Raw genomic sequence first — 6,895 nt, forward strand, 5'->3', positions numbered from 1 at the left:
TCTTCAGTAGGAATATGGTGTTAATTTAATGTCAACAGTAACGTGTTGTCGAAATAACTAATTGTTCGTTAATCATTGTGATTTTATTTACTGGATGCCGAATTGAAGGGGAATAATATTGTTTTGTGTTTATAATAAGGTGCGCCTCATAGCACATGCGCGAACGATGCTTTGTGTTCGGGGGGAATTTTCAAATGGCTGTTCGTGTGTATCTTTAGTGAAGGTAACGTGTTATGCAGCGTTTTACGAAAATAATTATTTACTTGTGTTAGATTTTATTTAATGAGGTGTGAATAATATTGTTTTATGTTCGTTGTAATGTGTGTATATGTACTGTGTGTTGCTTTAATATAATAGCGTGGATTATATTATTATCGAATTTATTAATTGCTAATAGAGTCGTTTCACTGTTTGATTATACGTGGTTTGTATTTATATAAGTTTCGTTTAATTTGGTTAATTCAATGTGTGCATTGTGTATTGTGTCACCAGTCACTTTTGTGTAGCATAACCTTATTTCCTTATACCAAGTTTAGTATAGCTCAATTCAATATAATATTTTCTAATTCTAATCATGTTTTGTTGTAAATACTCAGTTAATCTATGTTGATTAATTTCTAACCTATTTCTGTGTTTATTGACTGTTCTTATTTCTTTCCTATTAATTTGTCGTTGCTTTGTACTTGTTATTTGTTGTTATTTCATGTATAGTATGAATTTTAAGTTAATCCACGTATTGATGATTAAAATTTATTTATTGAATTACTATGATCTGTAATTTTTCAGATTCTATTCCTTCGATGCTGTGTCGCTTACCTGGAACATTCCTACAGCATTATCTGGTTCTTCGTTACACCTTAAATACTTACTGCGGGTGCCTTCAATCATCCTACATCTGTGAGCATAAAGGTATCATTTAATTCATTTAATTTGATATGTGTGTAATGCATTGTGTGAGCGACCTCTATTGTGCATTACAAAATCTGTTTCTATATGTTAGATATAATAATATAACAGTATTACGTGGGTTAGTACAGTTCTATTCTGGTTATATTCATTATTAACTTTCAATTATCCTGTCTTAATTATTTCTTAACCACTTTCTATACTTATCAGCTATTTTATTTCTTCTTATTAATTGTTCATAACTATATAATATAAGTCGAAACTAATCCATATCTTATAGGTTAGAACTTATTTACTATATTATTACTGTTTATGGCTACTTTGTCCTTTTCTCCAGGTCTACATGCTGCGTCACTCATGCAAGACACTGACACAGTATGCACTTGGCATCACTGAGTTTTCAATACGTTTTCGACACTCATTACGAGTGCTTTCATTTATTCTACATTTGTAAGTAATAAGAACGCTATTTAATTAATTTAAATCAATAGGTATTGTATGGTATCAGCAATCGCTGTTGTGTATTATAGAATTTATTTCAAAGTACAATAATTTAACAATATTATATAAGTTAACATAGTATAATACCTTCTTATTATAGTCATATTTAGTATTGACATTCGGTTAACCTATTTTAATTATTTTACAACCTCTTTTCACACTTATTAACTAATTTTTGTCTCTTCCCATTGAGATCGCTGCGTTGATGTTGAGTCACTAGTTTCCTTGACTTTTCAGTTTAATTTTCTGTTGGCCAACTGTAAGTTTGTTGTCGCGCATTAATTATTGATTATTGTTGTGTTTCTTTTAGTAAAATTTTTAATAGTATTATTTTCTTTTGTATATATCAAGGTGGTTGGGGATAGTATATTCATTTGTTCTGACTGACAGTCGTATACTATATTCTACGGAGTGGATGCGTAATTTGTTCCTGCGAAATTCATGCATGTACACTTCCTTGTATGGTGATTGATTGTTCGCAAGGTAACTTTCACTTTCACTGTTTTAATTATTTATTGAATTAACACGTTTTATATTCAAACAATAATTGGAGCACACATAATAATTTTCTTTTTTTTTTCTTTTTAGGTTTCCACTATCTGTATTATTCGATGAACAGTGTCACACTTCCTTCTGATTTAACCACAATATTGTTATAACATTTAGTAATATTATATTTTGCATTGAAACAATTGAAGTTAATTCATTCATTTATTTCAGCTGGCTGTCGTACATTGCATTCCGCAAACAGGGATCCATAACCTATATTTGCACATACACTTTCTTGTATGAGGATTACTTGTTCACAAGGTAACTTTCACTTTCACTACTGTAATTATTCATTGAATTAACACGTTTTATATTCGAACAATAATCGGAGCACACGTAATAATTTTCTTTTGCCTTTTTAGGTTTCCACTATCTGTATTATTCGACGAACAGTGTCACACTTCCTTTTCTTCATTTTAGTTTTTATTTTGCGCCAAGACGCAAGTTTACTGACACCGATCCAATTATCCAATTGCTTGCCAATAGCATTCAAAATACAAATTTTTGAAAATGCCGTAGCTATATTAACCCAAAAATATTTTAGATATAGTATAGTGTGATACTATCTATATTTTCTAAGAGGAATCATAAGATTAGCACTCATGTTATCTACGTCAAATGCTAGATGTAACAACCAATGAAGTATTTTTAATCCAATTATAATCCAATGGCTAGCGTACTTATTCGAGTTTTTATATATATCTTCGACTGGTGATTCCCTATTTTCTCCCTTTTTATTTCTTTGAGCACGTTGAACTTGCGTTTTTTCGGCCTGAAAATGTTTAGAATCCTTTTCCTTAGTTATCCATTCTTCTTTATTTACTTTATTCACAACACGTTGATTTTTCTCTACCTTTTCAGGATGAATAGTTTCAGTGGAAGTGCTTATTATAATTAAATTATTATTTATTTGTATGGAACGTTTAGGAATATTTTCGGTAGATTTAGAATTATTCTTTGAATTTTTATTACAAACCTTTCTACTTATAGATTCTGTTTCGGATATAGGGATAGGTATACTTTTATTCTCTGTAGCCTGATCTTCCTTGCAATTTAATGACTTGGCTTTGAGTCCGATTAAGTTATTTTCTGATGGTTTTATAAAAGTTTTTGAGTGAGATACACTCACTATCTCTTTTCCTATTATGTTTGAAACATTCACGAAATTCGTGGAGCCTTGCTTTTGTATCTTTGCCAAGTCGAACGTGGAGAGGCACTTCGCACTTCCCAGCAGGTCCAATATCTCCGTGATATTAGGCAGTGGATAATCGTTGCCTATCGTCTCGTCGTTCAGTTTCCTAGTTTCTGCTTCTTCTGAAAGTTCTTTGGCATTAGTATTGTTTATCTTGTTTGGGAACTCGGAAAATTTCTCACTGATGATCCTGTCTGTGGTGTCGTGCGTCCTGTTACTATTTAAAGTGACGTTATCCCTTATCACAGCAACGGAATGGTGTTTGCGTTGAAAAGTTGATTGATTCAAATGATCGTTATCCCTCTTTTGATTTAGATCTCTATCGAGGTATTTACTTATGCATTTTTCTTCCCTAATTATTGCTCTTGCTCCTTTCCTGGCATCTTCCTCTATTCCCAGATTGTTCAGATATTTCCGCGACGGCAGTACAAATCTCCAGTCCTGGTGGTTGTTTCCGATGTAGTTACTATTGTATAGGGAATGAGCGTTGTTTCGGTTATAATTATTCGGAGGTGTCGGACGCTGGTATCGTATTCTATTGTTTACTTGTTTTAATTCTCGTGTTGCTTTCACTGCTTGGCGGTACGCGTCATCCAAGGATTGGTATCCTGCTATCTTTACTCGTAAATACACCTCGTTTGGGAGCCCCTTAACGAAAGCTTCCCTCGTGTCTCGATCTATCCTGTCTTGAAATACGGTGCCGTACTCGTATCTTTCCCCGTTCATTATCGCCAGTCTAAGATCTCTGACGCGATCTATGTAGTCCAAAATATCTTCTCTCGGTCGTTGGAATACTGTAGCTAATTCCCCTTTATATTCATTAACCGTTTTTCCCGAACCGAACATATCTTTTAATTTATTCCCGAAATCGTTTAAACTTATCAGTTCTGTGTCTTCTACGGCGAGAAATGCGTGTCCGCGAAGCTTATTCATTAATAATTTTACTAGCTGAGGTTCTTGATGCCTAGGAAGCATATTTCGTGCGCGCTCACATGCTCTTAAAAATCGAAATACTGAGGGTCGATGTCCATCGAATATTGGTACTGTCTTGATTGCATCTTTTAACTTAATTGGTTGGGGATAATCTTCTGTCGGTATTGTCGCTTGGGGAGTTATCGGCGGTGATACGGGTGACTCGGGTTCCTTTTTTGTTTTGAGTTCGTACATGCCGTTTTGTAATTCAACGAGTTTCGTACTCATGTCGCGAAAATTCGCATCCCATGCTTTAAATTTTTCCGATAACGTCATGTCCTTGTCCAATGATTCTAATTTGGTCGCCATTATTTCTTAGATATATATTTTATCGATAACCGTAACAATTGTAATACTCTGTGGAGCGTATCCCACTGTTTAAATCAACTTTAATCCTCCGTGGAGCGTATCCCACCGTTTAAACCAACTTTAATCCTCCGTGGAGCGCATCCCACCGTTTAAACCAACTTTAATCCTCCGTGGAGCGCATCCCACCGCTGCCACCAAAAAAAATTTATTTACAGATCTGTTACGTACTCGTTTAAAGTCAAATTCAAACTTTTGATTTTAATTTGATTTATTTTCTGTTTGGTTGAAATTTAATCTGAAGGGAAAAATTTAAATGATTTGATTGTATATGAAATATTGCTTACACGGTAGTTGCTGCCACCAGAAACAGTCTGAGGACTGTTTCGCATAGAGAAATTTCTTTATACTTATTTTCGAAATAATTTATTGATTAGTTAATTACTTAGGGGTAGCGTTGACTAGTGTTAGGCTACTGATAGATAATTTCCACGTTTTCTGCTAACCTGTTATGTGCAGGGATACTGGCACGGGAGAGGATTAAAGTTGGATAAAATAAATATTCGATTTCGTCGCACGGAATTAATTAAACTTCAGTATAGAATTACTTAAATTGTTATATGTATATGTATATATATAGCGTTTTAGGGACAGTAGAACAAGAATTTTCGCGTTAATGGATTGGTTAGGATTTTGAATTTTCTTTGTTTGATACAAATTTTATCCCTACGTTTCCTTCTTCTCCTCTCTTAATTTCGCCAGTGAATCTATCGTTGAACTGGACCTTAGTTCATTTGTTAGGGTGATTTTTACCGTTTCGATTTTCTTGCCTTTCGAATTTAGTGATCACAAGAAAATGATTTCAATGATCCTCTCCGTGTGGGGTTCGTGTGATTTCGCAAGCCTTGCCCAAAGACGCGCAATGTTTTGCCCACAATGGGAGGAGGAATGCGAAGATCAATGAGTGTTTCAGTAATTGAAAACACCGTTTACGCAAGCCTACGCAGCGAATAACACTTTGTTTAGTTTCAAAATCGATGGTTTATCTTGAAAATGTTTACAAAATTGAAACGAAATTGGATATGTTAATTGATGATAAGTAAATTGGATTCGGTTCCCGGATGTAGCGAAATTATTAGAGAAGAAGAAAATTTTATAAAATCAAGTTTCTTACCTTGAGGAGTAAGTACCGTCGAGAGCCATCACCTCGTAATGATCGTCGGTGTGTTTATTATTGGGTTTTATTATTCGACTCGGGTATAATTATTATTAAAACCTTTAGTTTTATTTATTTATTTTTTATTAAAAATACACACTGAATAAAGCTTGCAGTTTATTATTCGGACTAATGTCGCGGATACAAATATATTTATTTATAAAGATATTTTGATCTCGCCAACGAAATGAACACTTAGAAGATTTCTAATTTAATTGTGACTTAGACTGAGCAATTAATGATAGACCGTCGAAACGTAATCCACGATAGACGACAAAATAATAGCGTAACGTAGAATTGACGACAAAATAATCAGCCGAAACGTACAAAATAATGAGCCGAAACGTAACGTACAATTAATGACAAAATAATGAGCCGAAACGTAACGTACAAAATAAGGAGCGATGTTCTGTGTTGCTGCGTTTATTTATAATAACATCCCCCACAGGGTGGCGGTCAACTGATAGTTCGCTTCCGTGGGAATTGGGATGTTGCAGTTTGGGGTTCCCGAACTCGTACGTGAGAGAATGTAAATTCTGTAATCGTTGATGTCTCCTCTGCTTCGTTATCTTGTCTTTGACTTCCAGATTCCCATCGTTGGTACGTGAGAGAATGCAAAAATCTGTATTTTGACTTAGTTCCCATCGGTCCTATTTTTCCGCTGAGGTATCATCTAGGAGACTTGGAGCCTTCCATGCTGATCTAGTCTTTTCTCGAGAAACTTTTATGTTAGTAATGTGGGAATATTTCTATGTTCCTCGGCGCGTGGAAGGGCCGGCGGCTGGTGTCTCATTACATCGACACCTGCTCCGACAGCACGCACGATCCGCCGCTCTCCCATAGTAAGGATTTCTTTTGATTTATCTTGCGTAAGTTTGGTTTTGATGAATATTTCCATGTTATGGTTGCTTTCGGGATTTAATTTGATTTTCGATTTTTGCTTTTTTCGTGAACGTAGATTTCGGTGATTTGGACTTTGGCGTTTAAACGATGGTTGCGGAGCCATTTTCATCAGGGTTTCTTACGCGGGCCGCCCTAGTGCGTATTCGGTCTGTTTAAATTTATCCTTTTCATTTGTCTTTTATTCATTTGTTTCATTAAGTTACATTGTATTGTTTCAGCGCAAGAGGAAAAGGAATTGCGAAGAAACCGTGAGTGATTCTAAACGATACATTCAACGCATGAGGTGTTGCGAGTTTTATCCTGAAGCTCCTTGTTTTGATTTCGATTTGGTTCGGTGGTGATATTGTTCG

At 34.9% G+C, this 6,895-nt stretch overlaps 1 long non-coding RNA gene across 1 annotated transcript; it reads left to right on the top strand.

Moving 5' to 3' along the window:
* The first annotated feature begins 2,512 nt into the window (after window positions 1-2,512).
* Window positions 2,513-4,025, top strand: LOC138179881 (uncharacterized). Its single transcript, XR_011173152.1, has 2 exons — window positions 2,513-3,586; window positions 3,626-4,025. It is a non-coding gene; the product is annotated as an uncharacterized LOC138179881 (long non-coding RNA).
* The last annotated feature ends 2,870 nt before the right edge of the window (window positions 4,026-6,895 follow it).

Source organism: Bombus flavifrons, chromosome 5 (assembly GCF_040668555.2).
Source record: "Bombus flavifrons isolate JBK064 chromosome 5, iyBomFlav1_principal, whole genome shotgun sequence".
NCBI lineage: Eukaryota > Metazoa > Arthropoda > Insecta > Hymenoptera > Apidae > Bombus > Bombus flavifrons.